We start from the raw sequence: 22,019 nt of genomic DNA on the forward strand, positions 1-22,019 counted from the left end.
CTCCTCATAACACAAGAACTGGGGTCACCCGATGAAATGAATAGGCATCAGGTTTAAAACAAACCAAAGGAAGTATTTCTTCACCCAACACACAGTCAACCTGGGGAAACTTTGCCAGAGGATGTTGTGAGGGCCAAGACTATAACAGGGTCCACCAAAGAACTAGATAAGTTGATGGAGGATGGGTCCATCATTGGCTATTAGCCAGGATGGGCAGGGATACAAAACCATGCTCTTGAAGTGTCCCCAGCCTCTGTTTGCTGGAAGCTGGGAATGGGTGACAGGGGATGGATCGCTTGATGATTCCCTGTTCTGTCGATTCCCTTGCGGGCACCTGGCATTGACCACTGTGGGAGGACAGGATTCTGGGCTGGCTAGACCGTTGGTCTGATCCAGTATGGCCGTTCTTATGACCAATAGAGGGCAGGGCCGGCTCCAGACATCAGCACTCCAAGCGCGTGCTTGGGGCGGCATTCCGCGGGGGGCGCTCTGCCGGTTGCCGGGAGGGTAGCAGGTGGCTCTGGTGGACCTCCCACAGGTGTCCCTGCGGAGGGTCCGCTGGTCCCGCGGCTCCGTTGGAGCTTCCTCAGGCATGCCTGTGGGAGGTCCACCGGAACCGCAGGACCGGCAAGCGTCAGAGCGCCCCCCGCGCTGTGCCACCGTGCTTGGGGCGCCGAAATTGTTAGAGCCGGCCCTGATTGAGGGCAGCCCCCTCCAGCAATATTTATATTTGGTGCACTGGAAGGGCTAACTTTCCAAAGCTGACCAAAATGATCAGTGAAAGTGTTTTGGAGAAAAACACTAAACAGAACAATGTGAATGAAAATTGGGAGCTATTGTTTGAGGAGCTTGTTAGATGGGCCATAAGCCACATAGAATAATTAACTGAGCTTGCAATGGCCTTTCACTCAACTCGCTGACATTTCTCTGTCTGCAAATGTGGTACCCATTTTAAAACCTAGATCCAGTCAATTACAACACGTCAGGGAAGATTCTAGGCATCAATGATCTGATCATTGGGTTGATGGCGGTAAACAAGAGATTCACATAAGGCTCCCTCCCTCCCTCCCTCTTCCCAAGAGCCACCCTCATCCTCTCTCCTTTTTCTGTTCCCGCATCCTCTGCAAACTTTTGAAGACAGATGCCTCGTGATGGCCTTTGCTCGTGGGGATGTTGCCTCTTGGTCAGGGTTTCGGCCCTTTTGGGGGGAAGGATGCAGCAGATGGCGTGGGGGGGGGAGCCCAGGGTCTCCCATGGGCTCTGACCCAGGCCACTCTGAGGGCAACACTTCTTACCACCCCGCTATTATCCTAAGTTCATCACAGGAAGCTCTGAAGGGTGTCAGCTCACTGTTTGGTGCCTCTTTGCAGCTGGGCGTGACATGGCAGCTCTCTCCTTGGGGTGGCAGCTGCCTCTGTTACGCCGACAGATCCGGGTCGGTGACTTGTCGGTGGGTGGGATTGAACCGGGGACCTCTGGAGCTTAGTGTGTGGGCCTCTACAGCATGAACTAAAAGCCACCTGGCTGTTAGCGAGGGCTGTATAGAAGTCATGTTTTATTGCTCCCTCTAAGTGATCTCGGTGCCACTAGCTGGGACACACCACCACACCCTGGAGGTGTGTGGGTTACTTACTTCCCCTAGCTGAGGAAGCGCATCCTGAGCTTCGGAGAGTTCCCAGCTGTAACCCCGGACGACCCCTGTAACGATGCGGCCTCTGGCAGGATGCTATTGAGAGTATCAATTCAGGACAAATTGCTTGGAGCAGGGCAGTCACAGCCCGAGGCTGGGTGCCCTTCACTATTAAAGCACGTCACAGCAGCCATGCAGAGAGGACTTTGGTTTTACCCCACTGGCCAATCGGACGTCATACAAGCAATTCCCTCAGCTATTCCAGTTCCCTTCTATCACCACCAGCCCCGCTCCTTAGGGGGATGAATGGTTATGAAAACCAATACCTCATTAAAAGAAAAAACGGTTCTCTCAAAGGACCCCAAAGGACCAAGCCACAGATGCAGGTCAATAGACAAGTCAGATCTTACCCACAAATCACGCTTTTGCAAATCCTTTAGCATTGTTATGGAAAAATTGATCCATGTGTTGTGTTTTCAGTCAGATCAGCCTGAGGCCTTTTATTGATTAGAAGCACGCAGGGGAGAACCGTTATGGAAACGGCCTCCCCGAAGCTGGTTACAGACAGCCTTATAAAGCTTAAAACCACAATCGTAATATGCAAGTTACACACATAATTTCCTTATTATTTTGCTAAAAAAATATTGCAAAGTTAATGCTGATTGGAGCAGGAGTAAATTTATTCCATATTAGGCTTTTCCTGTTATTACTTATCTGTTCTATGCGGTTACATGTTGACAGTAGGGGATATTACAAAATTGTTTTTTAGTCGGGGACTGTTAGGACTTTCCACTGTCTCCTCCGTGCCCCCCTGCTTGACTTGTCTGGCCGGCCCTGGCAGCTTGACATGAGGCCTGGGCCTACAAGGCCTTGGATAACACTGGATTTTTCCCTTACAACATCTAAAATATAAAGGTTTATTCATAAAAAGAAAGAAATAGAGATGAGAGTTAAAATTTTTAAAGGTATCAATTACACACAGTGATGGCAAAGTTCTTGGTTCAGGCTTGTAGCAGTGACGGAATAAACTGCAGGTTCAAATCAAGTCTCCGGAACATCCCCAGCTGGGATGGGTCATTCAGTCCTTTGTATAGAGCTTCAGTTTGTAGCAAAGTCCCTCCAGAACTATGAAGCAGGACTGAAAATAAGATTGAGACGAGGCATCAGCCTTTTCTAGCCTCTTGCCATGTGGTCTTTGCTTTCTTTGTCCCAAGGACACTCTATCCATCACGTGGCACAGAAAAACCTTAGAGTTCTGTCCATAGGCAGGTCCCTGCAGACCTTGCTGAGTCACAAGGCGTATCTGCCTTCTCTCAATGGGTCGATTGTAGAGCTGATAGTCCTTAATGGGCCTTCAAGCAGGCTAGGCAGAACTGACACCAACTTGTCTGGGGTGTTCCCCGGAAGCAGAGCACAAGTTTGAAATATGGGCGGCATAGAGCCAATATTCATAACGTCAACTACAATAATGATACGCATCTAGAGATAGCATCATTATAATCAGCCAATCAGAACCAGGGGCGGCTCTAGGCACCAGAAAAGCAAGCTGTTGCCTAGGGCGGCCAAATCTAGGGGGCGGCAGGCTGGGCCGGTGGACCTCCCGCAGGCATGACTGCGGAGGGGGGCTCGTCCCGCGGCTCGGCTGAACCTCCCGCAGGCATGACTGCGGCAGCTCAAGCGGAGCCGCCGGACCCGCGAACCGTCCGCAGCCGTGCCCGCGGGAGGTTCGCTGTTCCCGGCTCGGTGGAGCTCCCGCAGTCATGCCTGCGGCAGGTCCGGGGCTCCGGTGGACCTGCCGCGGGAGCTCAACCGGAGCCGCGGGAAGAGGGGACCGCCGCGGGACCGAGGAAGGGCAGCGCAGCACACCGCGCTGCCTGGGGCAGCCTAATTTCTAGAGCCGCCCCTGATCAGAACCTCTCCATAGACCTCTTACATGACAACCTTTCTACAATATTGGCTGCAAATGGTTGCAATGGTGGTCTATACAGTTACAGATTATGTCAATAACGTCACAGGAGGTGACACAGCATCAGTGAGACTGATACTGGAATACTGCCTCCAGTTTTGGTGTCCTCATTTGAAAAAGATGTTGTGAAATTGGAGCTGGGGCAGCAAAGAGCCACCAAATGTTCTGAGGGCTGGAGAAAAATGCCTTCTAGTGATCTATTCAAAGAGCTCAACCTGTTTAGCTTATCAAAAGAAGATTGAAAGGTGACTTCATTGAAGTGTTGAAGTGCCTTAATGGAGACAAAAGATTGGGTATTAAAGGGCTCTTTAATCGAGCAGAGAAAGGCCTAACAAAACCCGATGTCTGGAAGGTGAAAAGAGACAAATTCATATTACAACTAAGGTACAAATATTGTAATAAGGTGTATTCTCCATCTCCTGATGTCATTTCATGAAGACTAGATGCCTTTCTGGAATGTGTTTGCCCCAAAAGTAGCTCTTGTGTCATACAGGAGGCCTGTGATATGCAGGGGGTCAGATTAGATGCTCTAATGGTCTCTTCTGGCCATAAAGTCGACTAATTTCTGAAAAACTGAGTGTAGCATTAGGAGCAGTGTCTGATGTTTCCCTGTCTAGCCGGCTTGCTGCCTAGAACGAACGCTCCTTGAGTGGGGTGATCCACAGGGAGTAGCTCAAACTTCCAAAGTGCCTGGCCAGGGATGGGACATTAGCACAGCAAGGGAGGGGTGTGGCAGTGACATCAGAAAGGTGTTTTGCAGGACCTCAGACTATTGGTGGGGAGGTGGTGACCTCACAGAGAGATGCTGACATCAGCCGGGCAGGACAGGGGCGAGGGAAACCTCAGAGACCCCTGTGGCTTTGCTGCAGCAAGTCTCCTTCTCCAGGTCTCTCTTTGAGGACTGAGGGAGTATTCGGGTTCACGGACGTGAGCGCCAGGAGGAACCTCTTTCGAGTTTTCTCCTTCCCTTTGAGTGATTTTACTAGAAAACAGCCGTCCCTGTTTAGAAGGTAAGAGCCTCCTCGAGGTTTGAAATCTGTTCAGTCTGATTCATCTGTTGCAGGGGAGTGCTCTGCAGTTCCCACTGTGGGAGATCCACCCAAAAATGTGGGGCTGAAATACTGCTCGGGCAGTGATCCCCACCAATGACCTGGGCCATCCTTTGGGCTCTCTGGTGAGAACCCTCAGCTTCCCGTCCTCAGTCTCTACCCTGATTGGCTGAGCAGGGGGTTATTGACAGGGAGGCAGGGCCGGCTCCAGACCCCAGCATGCCAAACGCACGCTTGGGGCGGCATTTTGCCAGCAGGGCGGCAGGCGGCTCCAGTGGACCTTCCGCAGTCATGCCTGCAGATGCTCCACCGGAGCCGCGGGACCAGCGGTGGACCCCCCGCAGGCATGACTGCCTGCCGCCCTGCCGGCAAAATGCTTGGGGCGGCCAGATTCCTAGAGCCGCCCCTGCAGGGAGGAGACTCAGATCCTTGTTCTCTTTTAAGACCAAGGAAATAAGTCAGAACCAGTTCTATGTTTGATAAATTTTGCTGTTCTCTGCATTAATGGTCTCTGAGCAGTTCATGATTCTCTCTAACATTGCAGTTCTCCTCAAATACTTGCTGAATAATTCCTTTGCACTGTTGTTGGTCTGGAGCTCATCTGAGAGCACTTTATTCAGGTCATTCAATGTCTGAAATTCAAGATCTGATGATTAGTTTGAAAATCAGGGCTCTTGGGTCCTATTCCCAACTCTGCCACTGGCTGGGTGTGTGACCTCAGACAAGTCAATTCTCCTTTCTCAGCCTTAGCTTCTCCCTCTTTCGAGTAGGGATAATAATGATCCGCTCCTACTTACCTCACGGTGGGTGGAGGCAGGGCCGGCTCTAGGTTTTTTGCTGCCCCAAGGAAAAAAACAATTGGCTACCCCCACCCCAGCCCTGGGCTCCTCCCCATAACTCTTGCTGCCTGAGTCCTGGGCTCTGCCCCCCGCCACCCGCAGCCCCCTGCCGCCCCCGCTCCGGGCCTCCCCCCCACCCGCACCCCCCTGCCGCCCGAGCCCTGGGCTCTGCCCCCCCACCTGCCCCCGCCGCCCCAGCCCTGGGCTCTCCTCCACACACACCCCATGCTGCCCTAGCTCTGGGCTCCCCCCCACCATCTGCACCCTCCTTCTGCCCCAGCCCTGGATCACTGGTAACTTGCTTCCAGGGCAGGTCATTCAGAAGGAATTTTGGATGTGCACAGAACACAGACTGGTTCCCGCATGGTTACAGAGCTGCAGTAAAGTGGAACAATTTTCAGCTTGTGTGATTGGAGGAGATCTGGATGCATATTATAAGACTGTCCTCCATACATGAGGAAAAGTTGAGGTGTCTTTATTATTCTTTGTTTCTATGGGGAATTTGCCAGTGCAATATCACTGTCTTCCTTTTAAACAAACAAAACTAGAAAAAAAATGGCAATCACTGTTGAAAATAGCAATTCTAGTCCTAAAAAACCCCTGGGAAGCATTTCTTGCTCAATTTTATCTAGTAGGATGCCCCTGGAACAATGGGATCGAGAAACCTGCATCGCTGAAAGTGCAGCCATGGAGACACCACACGGCAGCCTTCCCTAGCAGGGGCAGGGGGGCGAGAAGGGACGTCATCCAAGCTCCCTGCATCCAGGTCACTTTCCTCAGCCGGGCTGCGTCAGGGGAGGGCAGAGAGCAGCAGCTTCTGATGCTCCCCTCACAGCCCAGACCAGGTCGGGAAAGTGACCAGGACGCAGGGAGCACGTAGTGTTGCTCCTCGCTCCCCCCACCCTCTGTGGGGGCCACGGAGGAGCATTGGGGCAGGGGAGAGCAGTGAGCACCTTTGCACTGCCACACAGCAGGGTTCAGGTGCTGGGGCCCCCGCACTTGTTCTCCCTTTCCCTGGGCTTTGGCATCACTAGCCCCTGCTGAGCGAGTAGGGGTCAGTGGTCCCCAAAATGTGGGGCGTGACTCCTAGGGGGACACAGAGGAAGATTGATGGGGGCACCTCAGGGCCTGAGCCAGCCCCCATGGAGGGCAGGGAGGGAGCCCCACTCAGCCCCACTCTGTCCCAGCTCTTCCCCAACCCCACCCTCAGCCTGGGCCCCTGGCTCCCAGCCCAGCCTCGACCCCCTTACCCCTGTCCGCACCCCTCTCCCCAGCAAGCAACGGCCCCACTCCCAGCCCCGGTTCTCGACCGCGGCTTCCGAGGGGCCACAGCCATGGATACAAGGGCGCAGTGTGAAATGTTTGGGGCCCACTGGGTTAGGGTGACGTCCTCAATCACTTCTCTGCAGTCCAATGAAAGCGATTCCCCCCCCCCCTCCGTCAGGACGGCCTAGGTACGTTCTGCTGCCCTTCACTCATACAGGAAGGAGAATAACATTTCATTCCACTCAATCCTAAAGTGATTTGCAACCCACCACCATCCCAAACTGGTCATTTTGGGGAAGCGGCCCCATCATGCTGCATAGCTAGGCAGAGTAGGGGTGTCTGTGCAAACACGGCCTGTTCCTGAAGTCTTCCCCCAGCTCCTCACTAGATGTGAGGGGAGAGCTCATTCAGCCCCTGCTTATGCTTAGTATTTAAAAACTCCTTAAAGGTAATAATTGGAGATATACCAATCTCCTAGAACTGGAAGGGACCTCGAAAGGTCATGGAGTCCAGCCCCCTGCCTTCACTAGCAGGACCAATTTTTGCCCCAGATCCCTAAGTGGCCTCCTCAAGGATTGAGCTTACAACCCTGGGTTTAGCAGGCCAATGCTCAAACCACTGAGCTATCCCTCCCCCCTATCTCTGCTGGCCTTAGATTTCTCCTCCTGTCCCTGTCTTAGCAGCTCAGATGAGGTGGCTGAGTGGTTAAGGTGATGGACTGCTAATCCATTGTGTTCTGCATACATGGGTTCAAATCCCATCCTCATGGGCTGCATTTAGTCTTCATTCTCCTTTACAGACAACCCTCTCCCCCCTTGGTACAATGACAGATCAAACAATATTGCTTCTTGCAAACAAAAACCCTCTCAGAATCTCAGCTGCCACCCCCCCTTGCTTCAAATAAAATATCTAAATCCCAGATTTCTAAAAAAATTCTCTAGTCCTGCATTTCTTAGTTTTTATCTCAAAAGGGAACAGCCTCATAATCTGCCCCAAACACCCTGGGACCTCCCCAAATAATTAAAATACCCCCAACCTGAGCAAGGCCACAACAGTGAACCAGACCTAGTGTCTAGGCCAAGCTGTTCTGAAGGAGGCAACTCAACCATTTTCTCTCTGCTTCCCTTGGCAAAGTCTGACTGAGAAAACAAAATTCCCCAAACTGAAAATTTTCTGCTGAAAAACCACTACTAGTGTGTTTGGGGACTTGGTTTGAATGTACTATTATTATTCTCTTCTGATTTCTGAATCAGTTTTGTCATCCAGGTGTATTTCCAGCTGTTGAGTTGTGGGGGAGAGAGGCCAACTCATGATGTCTCTACCCCCCCCCTTTCATAGTTTCTTCCAACTGGCTAGGAAGTACCTTTGCTAGGATGTGAGTCAAGCAGTGTCCATTGTCGCTGTGCTATCTCGGAGAAGTCTGCATTGTACACGGTTCCTGGGACAGTCCTTGGCAGTGTGGATCCCTTTAATGGTCCAGCAGCGGGTCTGGCTCCTCCATTGTCACACCTGAAAGGCTGGTGGGGGGCATTTCCCAACCTCATCTCAGTAACACACACAGAGCAAAACTTCCCAGCCAATGCTACACACACAATCCAACACAATAGTAATGTTCAACAGAACAAGACTTTTGAAATGACACCTCACCAGGCAGACTTTGTACAAACCGTATCATCATTATATGAGAGGGGTGAATATGGGGCTTCCAGGGTGCTGCTTTGAGCACAGCGAGCCACACCTGGGCTGACATTGCAATGGAGAAGTACCCTTAGAGTCCATCTCTCCTGGGATAAAGATGGCAGCGTGGCTGGCCTGGACCATCTGACGTGGGCTCATGAAGCTAAAGCTGAGAGGCTAAAAACTGTGGTGCAGAGATTTCTGTTCACACTGAAGCCTGGGTTCGGAAACCCTCACCCCTCGTGGGGTCTCAGAGGTTGGGCTCAAGACCATCTGTCTGCACTGTAATTTTATGCTCTTGCAGCCCAAGCCGTATAACCCTGAGTCAGCTGACCCGGGCTTTGCGACAGGTGCCCTGGGTGTGTTAATCGCAGTGCAGACATAACATTAGGCTACGTCTCCAGTGCAATGAAACACCCACGACTGGCCCGTGTCACATTAATCAGGGTCATGCGGCTTGGGCTGTAAAGTTGCAGTGTCCGTGTCTCGGCTCAGGCTCAGTCCCCTGCTCCAGGAGCCCAGAAGGTTGGGAGGGGGTTTAGCAAGTGGAAATGGTAAAACCGCAGGGGAGTATTACCCTGGACTCATGGCATTTCTCCATTGGTCTGTCTGCTCTGGGGCAGGGACAGAAACACGTCCTGCTGCTTTTGTTATTTCAAAGGGCGGGTTAGGATTTTCATTCTCATACTCGGTGCACAAAATAGGACTCAACCCTCGGCATAAACTAAACGAGCTGCCCACAGATTCTGGCAGCCACAATGAACATTTGGTGTGAGAGCTCAGACCTGCCCCTGTCCCAGAGGGAGGAGGTCGTCTGAGAGGGGACTGGTCCACTGACCTATCAACTCCTAACTCCCAAACTTTCAGTAACTCTATCCTCAGTGCCTGTGAGTGTAATTTAAACCAGAAGAAAAACCACACTAGGCTAGACCGAAGGTCCATCTAGCTCTGAATCTTGTCTTCTGACAGAAGCCAATACCAGGTGCCCCAAAAGCAACTCAGTAAGGTACCACTGGAACTTGAACCCAGGATCCCCTGTATACAAAACAGTGGTTTTAGCCAGCTAAGCCATGGTGCCTACAGCTGCTGAAGGGATCATGTCTGCACACACCTGACTCTCTGCCAACCTCCATCTGCGCCTGACAAGCTTTGCTGGTGTTTGGATTCAGTAAAGCAGAGGAGCAGGTGAAGTTTTACTCCCAAGGTTCTTTGGACAGGTCGACACTACAAAATTAGATCGGTGAAACTAAATTAATCATGGGTGTAAAAAATTTAACTACCTAAGCAATGCAGTTATATCAGCCTAACCCCGGTGCAGATAGCGCTGTGCCAACAGGAGGGCTTCTCCCATCAACATAGCTTGGGGAGGGGCTTGGTTAGTGAAGATGAAGAGAATAGGTGGCCCATGGCTCTTGCATTTGGGGAGGCTGGGTGTGAGCGCTGGAAGCTCCCTAGAAGTGGGGGGCCCATTGGTGCCCAGACCATGGCACTGCCCCCCCACCCTTCTCTCTCTGAGGCCGCACCTGTGCTCCCCCCTTGCTCCTGTTCGGCCACTTCCCACCCCCGCTCTTCCTCTTTGGCTGAGGACTGCTGAGCCACCTTTCGCTCGCTCCTCTCCTCCCCCAAGGCCTTCCTGCCTGCTGCTCGTGCCTCTCCACCCCCTACCACACGGTCTGCCCACCAGCCGCCACCGCCACCTCTCTGACCCGTCACTGCAACCCACCCTGCCCACCACCCACACCTCTGCCTCTCCCTTGAGACCTGCCCTGCACTACTTGCACCTCCCTGCCCACTGCCCCCACCTCTCTGCCCCCTCCTCCAAGACCTGCCCCTCCCCTGAGACCCACCCTGTCCACGTCTTTCTTCGGTCGTCTGTTGTTATTCCATGAAACATCAAGAATGGAATAAAAAGCTGAGTTTACTCCAGGGTGAGGAAAGAAAGGAGCCACCAAGCCCCTGGCATTGCTGCTTTAAAGTGTTTTAATTAAACCGCTGTTGCATGTCCACAATATGCCCCTTGTGTCACCAGAGCACATCCACGCTAGCATCTCTTGCATCGCCAGACAGCAGTGCACTGTGGGTAGCTATCCCACTGTGCAACAGGTGCAGGGTGATTTGAGAAGGGTTTGCGATGACTCAGAGGATGGCATAGCATCACACGATACAGGTTTCTCCATCCCATTGTTCCATGGGCATCCTACTGGATTGCGAGCTGCTTTTCAACTGCAGTGTGGAGACTGTTTGTGTGTGGGGAGAGACAGTGTGTGTGTTGGGGGAGTGTGTGTATTGGGGAAGAGTGGGTGTGTTGAGATAGGTAGGAGCGTATCATTATTATCCCTACTTGAAAGAGAGAGAAGCTAAGGCTGAGAAAGGAGAATTGACTTGTCTTAGGTCACACGCCCAGGCAGGGGCAGAGTTGGGAATAGGACCCAAGAGCCCTGATTTTTCAAACTAACCATCGGATCTTGAATTTCAGACATTGAATGACCTGAGTAAAGTGCTCTCAGATGAGCTCCAGACCAACAACAGTGCACAGTAATTATTCAGCAAGTATTTGAGGAGAACTGCAATGTTAGAGAGAATCATGAACTGCTCAGAGACCATTAATGCAGAGAAGCAGTAAAATTTATCAAACACAGAACTGGTTCTGACTTATTTCCTTGGTCTTAAAAGAGACCAACAAGGACCTGAGTCTCCTCCCTGTCAATAACCCCCTGCTCAGCCAATCAGGGTAGAGACTGAAGATGGGCAGCTGAGGGTTCTCACCAGAGAGCCCAAAGGATGGCCCAGGTCACTGGTGGGGATCACTGCCCGAGCACTATTTCAGCCCCACATTTTTGGATGGACCTCCCACAGTGAGAGCTGCAGAGCACTCCCCCGCAATACACACACACACACCTCTCCTAATGTTGGGAGGGGAACAGGAGAAAGGACAAAAGAAGCAAGAGACCAAGAGAAGGGAGGGAGGGAGGGAGGGAGGAAGGAAAAGGTGAAACAAAAACAACAAATCCTAATGTCCCCAGTGATTACAAGGGACAAAATCCCAGGTGCGCCATAAACTTCTGCCTCCTTAAGCTCGTATTTTCCATGCCTAGAATTCAACTGTCACCAGCTGGATCAGACTGAACAGGTTTCAAACCTCGAGGAGGCTCTTACCTTCTAAACAGGGACGGCTGTTTTCTAGTAAAATCACTAAAAGGGAAGGAGAAAACTCAAAAGAGGTTCCTCCTGGCGCTCACGTCTGTGAACCCGAATACTCTCTCAGTCCTCAAAGAGAGACCTGGAGAAGGAGACTTGCTGAAGCAAAGCCACAGGGGTCTCTGAGGTTTCCCTGGCCCCTCACCCCTGTCCTGCCTGGCTGATGTCAGCATCTCTCTGTGAGGTCACCACCTCCCCACCACCTTGGACCAATAGTCTGAGGTCCTGCAAAAGGCCTTTGTGATGTCACTGCCACACCCCTCCCTGGCTGTGCCAATGTCCTGCCCCTGGCCAGGCACTTTGCAGGTTTGAGCTGCTCCCTGGGGATCACCCCACTCAAGGAGCGTTAGTTCTAGGCAGCAAGCTGGCTAGACAGGGAAACGTCAGACGCTGCTCCCAATGCTACACTCAGTTTTTCAGAAATTAGTCGACTTTATGGCCAGAAGAGACCATTAGAGCATCTAATCTGATCCCCTGCATATCACAGGCCTCCTGTAGGACACAATAGCAGGTGAGGGTGGGGGGCTGAGGAGGCGAGTGGGAGGGGCTGGTGAGCCAGCAGCAGGGGACTGAGGAGATGAGCTATGAGTCGGTGGCTGATCTGGTCTGGCTCTCAGCCCCTCTCCAAGGGTTGCAGCTGTCTGGAGGTGCTGCCTTCCACGCCTTCCTCAGTCCCACCTCATTCACTCCACAGGCAACTGAGTACCAAGTGGGGGGGAAGATCTTATTCTACTTCTAGCAAAAAGACAGTTTTCTTTTACCTTAATTATACTAACTTAGGGGCCCGCTATAACTTATTAACAAGGTTCAATACCACCGTTTTGGCAGGACGGTGCTAGGGAAGGAGGGTTTGTTTCCACGGGGCGGGTGGCGCTTGGGGGGGATTGTTTCAGGGAGGGGCTCCGCAGCGCTGGGGGGTGGTGTTCAGTGAGGCCGGGGGGGTTTCATCCCTCAGCTGTTTTCTTTGGAGTAATATGGCCCTCGCTGCTTTACGAGTTGTGCAGGCCTAGACTACTCCACAGACTCTGGACTCAGCATTCAAGTATCCTGCAGTCTGAACTTCGCATCTGATACATTCCCTCATTGGCTACCATTGTTTGCCCAGCATGGAAGTGCTTCTTGTCCAACAAGGCAGCCAGATTGAGACCCAGAGGCATGGAATGGCTCTGAAGGAATCAACTGTTTCTCTCTGTGCTTCATCTAACTTTGGATCCAAATGGTAAAAGACAGTTGTTCCCGATTTAATCATGGCATCCTTCAGGAGTGTGACCAATGCCACTTAACTAGGGAGCAGGTTCTAAAAATAGTTTACCTGGGCCACAGGTCACCGTAGCTTCCATCTCGGGGGCGAAAATCAACCACTAGTACCTGCAATTTTTGCCTGAGTTCTTGTCAAATCTTTGACCTTACTTGGAGTAATTTGACACTTCTCTGATGTAGAATTCTTCACCAACCGCACAACAGATCAGTAGCGACAGTGAGGTACAACTCCCCCAACTATGCCTTTTTATTTCTTTAATCTGGAGGCACAGATTTAAATTAGGGACTAAATTCAGGTGCGACTTAGAATCCCTGTAAGACACCAAATGTCAGGTCTCTATTAAAAAGAGGTATCTTTCTGCAGCTATAGCACATTCAACACAGATTTCATTTTCTACACATTTGCAGCATCTCCCAGGGGTGAGCTGATGAGAAAAGTCACTTCCATTTTTCCCATCTCTACCTAGATAGGGATTGTATTTCCCAAATAATAGGCAACATGCAGCTAATGAGGAAGGAGATCTCTTCAGGAGCCACTTCCTGCAGGGCCTGGGCCACAACTGCTTTGGGAGCCCTATGCATGGATACTTTGTTTAGTTACAAGTTATTTACGAGGGAATCCTCTTCCCAGCCCTTTAGAAAAAGTACTGACCTAACCAACTGCACAACAGGGGGATTGGGATGGTGATGGGGAATAAGGGAATCCCTCTGATCTACCCATCTTCTTCTGTTGTTACAGAGGGTGAAATGACATTTTCCCCTATCCCTGCCCTGTTCCTGCTCTTTGTTATAATTCAATATATTTTAAGTGAGAAAAATGGTAGTAAAAATATCTGCTCTGCAGCACAACCTGAACCAACGTCAGAGCAACTGGGAGTGAAACAACTTCTTCCCCAAGAGTGAACTCGATGACTAACAGTGGCTGTGAAATGGGGGAACAGTATAACCGTGATGCTCAGGGTTTGTTTAGACTAGGGAAAGTGATGGAGTTTAGGTCAGGTCAAGGGGGAAGCTAATGGCAACCCCTGCACCTGGGCGCATCTGCACTACAATTTTTTACATTAAGATCACTAATTTGAGCAGCCAACGTCATGTACAGTCCTAGTGGATGTCAGGCACAGGTAGTTTTTGCCTCAGTGTAGCTTGTTGGGATCAAACCTCTCCCCCCACCTGGAGCTGATGAACATTCCTGGCAGGAGGGGGACACACTCCTATGACTCAAAGGAAAGGAGTTGATAGAAAAGATCACAGGACTGACCCCAAAGACGGGTGAGCTGCAAAAGGCAGAAGCAAGCAACTCATCTGGGGGAGCTGAGAGACCACGGTGAAGATGGTGCAAAAATCACAATGTGGGAATTAGGAAATGTGATTTTTTTTTTTTTTAATTTTGCCCAGCCCTAGTCAAGGGATTTATAACAGTTCTCTCTCTTGTGTGGATTCTCTGATGTCTAATAAAATTTGAGCTGTAACTGAAGCTTTTCCCGCACTCAGAGCACATGTAGGGCGGCTCCCCTGTGTGGATTCTCCGATGTGTGATAAGGTTTGAGCGCTGATTGAAGCTTTTCCCGCACTCAGCGCACGTGTAGGGCGTCTCCCCTGTGTGGATTCTCTGATGTGTGATAAGCTGAGAGCGCCACCTGAAGCTTTTCCCGCACTCATGGCACATGTAGCGTCTCTCTTCCAAGTTGATTCTGTTGCGTGGAATAAGGACTGAGTGGCTATTGTAGTTTTCCTCTGGCCTCTGCTGAGTTTCACAGGCTTTTGTGTCTTCTGGGAGTGCACAACTCCTGGAAACATTCCCTTTGGATCTTCCTGATAACATCCAATCTGCATCTACTTGCACAGTGTCTTCCTGCTGGGGTTTTTCCTCCTCATTTTCACTCACCATCTCATTGCCGGATGCGAGACAGAGAGAATCCAGACATAGGTCACTCCCTGTGCCTGAGAAAGGAAATGTCAGAGAGAGGAATGGAAAAAGGGATGAACAAACCAAAATATATGTGGGAGAGATCAAACCTATCAGGAGCTGATTTTCCCCAAACCCTTCCACAGAGAAGAGAGGAAGGCATCAGTTCTGGGTCCTCATTGCACCATAACTCTCAGGGGAAAGTGAGATCAGGGAGCGACCTGCTGCCAGTTGTCAGTCAGAATAGGAGGGAAGCCATGAGTGACATCTGCCATAATAATTCCACATCTGCAGGGAACAATCCTGACCTTGAAGAGCTCACAGGGTCTTTGTAGGGCATCCCAAATGTTTCCTGCATTCCTAGGCAGTTGTTGAGTTGTTTAATCAATTCCTCACCTGCGAAGGCAGCTCTCGGGAGCACTTCTTTCTCAGAGCCCTGGAGGTCCGGGACCCACGGTTCTTCCCCTCGTTCCCCAGCTGCGAGATCACATCAGGTTTGGAAATTGGAAACCCTACTGCAGGCAAAGAAAACGAGGGAGGTCAGTGGAATTTGTGGGATACTTGTCACAAATAATATTCCATAGTTTTAACCCCATCTCATTTCTAGACAGTAACATCTGTAGCCCTCAGGATTCATCTGCTTGCCTGCATAAATATCTCTTTTCTTGTAAGTACAGTATTGTGAAAGGTTTATTAATTCATATTAAAAATACGTTTGGCTGTAATGCAAGAAACCTCCAGGACAAAAACCTGCATTTTAAGCTAAAGCAAAGTTAGCATAGCTATATACTGTGCCCTTTTACCCAGAAAAGGAACTGTTTTTCCTATACCCAAATAAAGTGCCTATGCTTAGGTCTAAGACCCTTTACCTAGACCAATAAACAATGAAGAATAGCAAAGGGGATTTTTCAAAGTTGAACTCACAGACTTAACAAGTACCCCACAAGTGCGCAGATACCTGCCATCCATACGCACATACATACTAGCCTATGGAGTAAACGTACCCTAACATTTCTATGGGGGAAGACTGAAATTTGGGTATAAGAGGAAGGATTTCCGGCATTTATTTCTATAAAAAGAGTTGAAGATGGTGAAGTGTAGAGAACTACCTCACTATGGTATCCCCACCTCGACCTCCTCCTTCTTCTCTACACTTCACCATCTTCAACTACGTATTCATGCTATCCATCTACGACAGCTATTAACCAGTAATAGGCCACACTTATTTTCTTTTCAAACCTTAACATAAGAACATAAGAAAGGCCGTACCGGGTCAGACCAAAGGTCCATCTAGCCCAGTATCTGTCTACCGACAGTGGCCAATGCCAGGTGCCCCTGAGGGAGTGAACCTAACAGGCAATGATCAAGTGATCTCTCTTCTGCCATCCATCTCCATCCTCTGATGAACAGAGGCTAGGGACACCATTCTTACCCATCCTGGCTAATAGCCATTTATGGACTTAGCCACCATGAATTTATCCAGTCCCCTTTTAAACATTGTTATAGTCCTAGCCTTCACAACCTCCTCAGGTAAGGAGTTCCACAAGTTGACTGTGCGCTGCGTGAAGAAGAACTTCCTTTTATTAGTTTTAAACCTGCTGCCTATTAATTTCATTTGGTGACCCCTAGTTCTTGTATTATGGGAATAAGTAAATAACTTTTCCTTATCCACTTTCTCAACATCACTCATGATTTTATATACCTCTATCATGTCCCCCCTTAGTCTTCTCTTTTCCAAACTGAAGAGTCCTAGCCTCTTTAATCTTTCCTCATATGGGACCCTCTCTAAACCCCTAATCATTTTAGTTGCTCTTTTCTGAACCTTTTCTAGTGCTAGAATATCTTTTTTGAGGTGAGGAGACCACATCTGTACACAGTATTCGAGATGTGGGCGTACCATGGATTTATATAAGGGCAATAATATATTTTCAGTCTTATTCTCTATCCCCTTTTTAATGATTCCTAACATCCTGTTTGCTTTTTTGCCCGCCTCTGCACACTGCGTGGACATCTTCAGAGAACTATCCACCATAACTCCAAGATCTTTTTCCTGACTCGTTGTAGCTAAATTAGCCCCCATCATGTTGTATGTATAGTTGGGGTTATTTTTTCCAGTGTGGAAAGGGACTCAGCTAAGCTTGGTCTCTCTAAAACTTTATTTTAATTTGTGTATTAGATTATTTAGTTGAGCTAAAAAGTAAATTCCAAAGTAGCTTTGGCAGCTCTTTACATTAGTTTCCTTTGCAAGAGCTGTGAAACCAGAACCACCAGAGGCGAGGCCAACGCCAGTTTATCAAAACAGGGTGTGAATATTAACCAAAGTTTGCAGCACATAATATTGTATCATCATATGTGTCTCCTGAATAACAGTAATACAATTGTAACTCTGTAATTCTACCTGTTTTACAATTTACTTACTATTTCATTGATTTTAATAAAAAGTCTTTATGACTATATCTGTCTCACTGTGAGCTTCCTGTCATACCCCCGAAGGTCCCTTTATCAATTCTGTGGAACCCGATTCGAAACACGAACTTTTATCTTCTGATCAAACAAATTGACGAGCCTAAACTCATATTAATTAATATAAATGATTAAGTATTATTAATGAATTGAAATAATTACAATACAAATTAAATTAAGTTGATAAATCAAATCAACATTACTAACACACTCCAAATAAGGCTACGCATCCCAAGGCCATCTTCCTTGGCTCAAAGTGGCAGGAGAGTTACTATTATAACAAATCATATTCACTACCTTAGTGCCTAAGGACCAACTAACAGTGGGTCCCCATTGTGCTAGGCAAAGTGCAAACAGAGAATAGTAGATGGCCCATGCCCTGAAGAATTTACAATCTAAATCAGGGGTAGGCAACCTGCGGCAGCGAGCTGATTTTCAGTGGCACTCTCACTGCCTGGGTCCTGGCCCCTGGTCCGAGGGGGGGCTCTGCATTTTAATTTAATTTTAAATTAAGCTTCTTAAACATTTTAAAAACCTTATTTACTTTACATACAACAATAGTTTAGTTCTATATTATAGACTTATAGAAAGAGACCTTCTAAAAACGTTAAAATGTGTTACTGGCACACGGAACCTTGAATTAGAGTGAATAAATGAAGACTCGGCACAGCACTTCTGAAAGGTTGCCGACCCCTGATCTAAATACACAAGACAGACACAGAACGGGGGAAGGGCTAGAACCCACTGTTAGAATAGACATATTCAGGCCTGCCTGTAAAGCCTAGACTTTAAGAACTTAGGGGTATTTTTATCACTTGTCTTTATACCCCTGTAACTAGCTAAGAATCAAAATCTCAGTCTGCCTGTGTCTGGGCCTTCTCTCACTGTGACAGTCTGAGGCCTTGTTCTTACGCTAAGGCCTTTGACTAAGCAGCAGGGGCAGCCATAAGCTGGGAAGCGCAGGGTCACATCCTCACATCCCAAACCCGTCACACTGAAATAAGGTGCTATTGGGCTGTTAGGAAGACGATCCTGTCCTGATAGTGCCCATCACCACCAGATAAAGAAACAGATCTTAAGATGGTTCAAGAAAACTTAGTTTGATAGCAGCCTGTCTGGCAAGAAATCCCTTCTCAACGCTTGTGGTTGTGAAACACTCATTTCTGTACTGTTTTATCTTTATGGCCACCACTTTTACCTTGTTAATCAGTCTGGTTCTCTAATTGTTTCTGTCTGCTGTATAAAAGACGGTTACTCACCGTAGTAACTGTTGTTCTTCGAGATGTGTTGCTCCTATCCATTCCAGTTAGGTGTGCGCGCCGCGCGTGCACGGCTCTTCGGAACATTTTTACCCTAGCAACTCCGGCGGGCCGGCTGGGCGCCCCCGGGAGTGGCACCGCCATGGCGCTGAATATATACCCCAGCCGGCCCGTCCGCTCCTCAGTTCCTTCTTGCCGGCTACTCCGACAGTGGGGAAGGAGGGCGGGTCTGGAATGGATAGGAGCAACAAATCTCGAAGAACAACAGTTACTACGGTGAGTAACCGTCTTTTCTTCTTTGAGTGATTGCTCCAATGCATTCCAGTTAGGTGATTCCCAAGCCTTACCTAGGCGGTGGGGTCGGAGTGAGACGTGGCAGAGTGTAAGACTGCTGAGCCGAAGGCTGCATCGTCTCTGGATTGTTGCACCAATGCGTAGTGGGAAGCGAAGGTGTGGACAGAAGACCAGGTGGCCGCTCTACAGATGTCCTGGATGGGAACATGGGCCAGGAAAGCGGCCGACGAGGCTTGCGCTCTTGTCGAGTGAGCGGTGAGGCGGCATGGTGGCACGCGAGCAAGCTCGTAGCATGTCCGGATACATGCCGTCACCCAGGAGGAAATCCGCTGCGAGGAGACCGGCTCGCCTTTCATGCGGTCGGCAACCGCCACAAACAGCTGTGGCGAACGCCGGAAGGGCTTCGTCCACTCGATATAAAAAGCGAGGGCCCTGCGGACGTCCAGGGTGTGAAGCTGTTGCTCACGAGGTGAGGCGTGCGGCTTCGGGAAGAAGACCAGAAGGAAGATCTCCTGATTGAGGTGAAAGGCCGACATCACCTTAGGGAGGAAGGCCAGATGTGGTCGAAGCTGCACCTTGTCTCCGTGGAAGACGGTGTATGGTGGACTAACCGTTAGTGCCCGGAGTTCAGAAACTCGTCTTGCCGATGTAATTGCGACTAGGAAGGCTGTCTTCCAGGAGAGGTAGAGTAGAGAGCACGTGGCCAGGGGCTCGAAGGGCGGCCCCATAAGCTTGGCCAGAACGAGATTTAAATCCCAGGTTGGGGAAGGACGCCGCACCGGTGGGTACAAGCGGTCCAGGCCCTTAAGGAAGCGGGAAACCATCTGGTTGGAGAAGATGGACCGACCTCCCATAGATGGACGAAAGGCGGACACGGCTGCCAGGTGCACCTTCAAGGAGGAGACCGCGAGTCCTTGTTCTTTAAGGTACCAAAGGTAGTCCAGGATTGTAGGGATAGGGACTAGGAAGGGATTAAGGCCGCGCTGATCGCACCAGAGCTCCCATTTCGCGAGGTAGGTGGAGCGAGTGGAAGGCTTCCTGCTTTCAAGTAGGACTTGCTGTACTGCCACCAAACAGCCCCTCTCTGCGTGGGTCAACCACGCAGGTACCAAGCTGTAAGATGGATGGACTGTAGGTTCGGGTGGCAGTCCTGCCGAAGTCCTGTGTGATGAGGTCCGGCAATAACGGAAGGGGAACGGGATCCCGAACGGAGAGCTCGAGCAGCAGAGTGTACCAGTGCTGCCTCGGCCAGGCCGGAGCGACGAGTATTACGTGGGCCCTGTCCCTCCGAAGCTTGAGTAGCACCCGGTGTATAAGCGGGAACGGAGGGAAGGCGTAGAGGAGGTGATCCGTCCAGGAGCACAGGAATGCGTCCGACAGGTAGCCTGGGGAGCGACCCTGGTACGAACAAAACAGGTGGCACTTCCTGTTCCCTTGGAGGCAAACAGGTCTATCTGGGGAAACCCCCACCTCCGGAAAATTGTGTGCGCCACATCCGGACGGAGAGACCACTCGTGGGAGAGGAACGACCTGCTGAGATGGTCGGCCAGCGTGTTCTGCACTCCTGGAAGAAAGGACGCTTCCAGGCGAATCGAGTGGGTCACGCAGAAGTCCCACAGGAGCATCGCTTCCTTGCACAGCAGGGAGGAGAGAGCTCCGCCCTGCTTGTTCACATAGAACATCGCCGTCGTGTTGTCCGTGAACACCGCCACGCAGCAGCCTTGCAGACGGGCACGGAAGGCGAGACACGTCAAGCAGATCGCTCGCAGCTCCCGGACGTTGATATGGAGGGAGAGCTCTTGGGGCGACCAGAGACCTTGTGTGTGAAGGTCGCCCAGGTGAGCCCCTCATCCCAACGCTGAGGCATCTGTGGTCATGGTGACGGATGGGCGAGGAGGGCGGAATGGGACTCCTGCACACATGACCTCTGGGTACAGCCACCAGCTGAGCGAATCGAGGGTAGGCTTCGTGACCGTGACCACCATGTCTATGGGGTCGCGATGCGGGCGGTACACCGACGCCAGCCAAGATTGAAATGGGCGAAGACGCAGCCTGGCGTGCATGGTCACGAATGTGCAGGATGCCATGTGGCCCAGGAGGCGCAGGCAGGACCGAACTGTCGTCGTGGGAAAGGTGTGTAGGTCCCGAATGATGGAGACCATTGTCTGGTGCCGAGACCAAGGGAGGCAGGCCCTGGCTAAACTGGAGTCGAGGACCACTCTGACGAACTCCACTCGTTGTGATGGAGTTAAAGTGGACTTCTCGGCATTGATGAGAAGGCCCAGGAGCCGAAATAGGGATAGTATTTCCGTCATCTGGTCCATTACCAGCTGTCGGGATGTCCCGCGAACCAGCCTTTCGTCGAGATACGGGTAGACGTGTATGCGACGACGGCGGAGGGCTGCGGCCACCACTGCCATACACTTGGTAAAGACCCTTGGCGCGGTGGACAGGCCGAAGGGCAGCACCACAAACTGGTAGTGCGCACTGTTGACCATGAAGTGCAGGTAGCGTCGATGGGGAGGGTAAATCGCGACATGGAAGTAGGCGTCCTTCATATCGAGGGCGGCAAACCAGTCTCCCGGATCCAGGGAGGGAATGATGGTCCCCAGGGTGACCATGCGAAACTTGAGCTTGAGCAGGTACCTGTTGAGCTCCCGGAGGTCTAGTATGGGTCGGAGACCTCCTTTCGCCTTGGGGATGAGAAAATATCGGGAATAAAATCCCCTGCCCCGCATGTCGTGCGGCACCTCCTCTATGGCCCCCAAGCCCAGCAGAGTCTCGACCTCTTGTAGGAGCAATTGCTCGTGAGAGGGGTCCCTGAAGAGGACGGGAAGGTGGGTGGGAAGGAGGGGGCGAAACAAACTGAAGGCGGTAACCATACTGGATAGTGCGAAGGACCCAGTTGTCCGATGTTATTTGGGACCACGCCGGGAGGAAGTGGGACAGGTGGTTGTAAAATAACGGGGTAGGATCCAGGAAGGAGACTGATGGGCCGTCCTCGGGCGTCCCATCAAAAGGCCTGTTTGGGCCCTTGAGGGGCCTTGGAAGGGGCCTGGGCCTGGTTGCGTCTGTTGCCCGATGGTCTACGGCGGTTTAGATTAGCACGCCGACTATTATAGGGCCTTGACCTGGCCTGGGTAAAGGGCCGGTAGGGCTGTTGCCGGAATGACCTCCTCTGGGTAGCCGGTGTGTGCATACCCAAGGTGCGA

At 50.7% G+C, this 22,019-nt stretch overlaps 1 pseudogene; it reads right to left on the reverse strand.

Annotated features, from left to right (window-relative positions):
- LOC120381796 overlaps positions 1-22,019 on the reverse strand; it is a 305,764-nt pseudogene that overhangs the window by 226,242 nt on the left and 57,503 nt on the right.

This window comes from Mauremys reevesii, linkage group 14 (genome assembly GCF_016161935.1).
Source record: "Mauremys reevesii isolate NIE-2019 linkage group 14, ASM1616193v1, whole genome shotgun sequence".
In the NCBI taxonomy this organism is placed as follows: domain Eukaryota; kingdom Metazoa; phylum Chordata; order Testudines; family Geoemydidae; genus Mauremys; species Mauremys reevesii.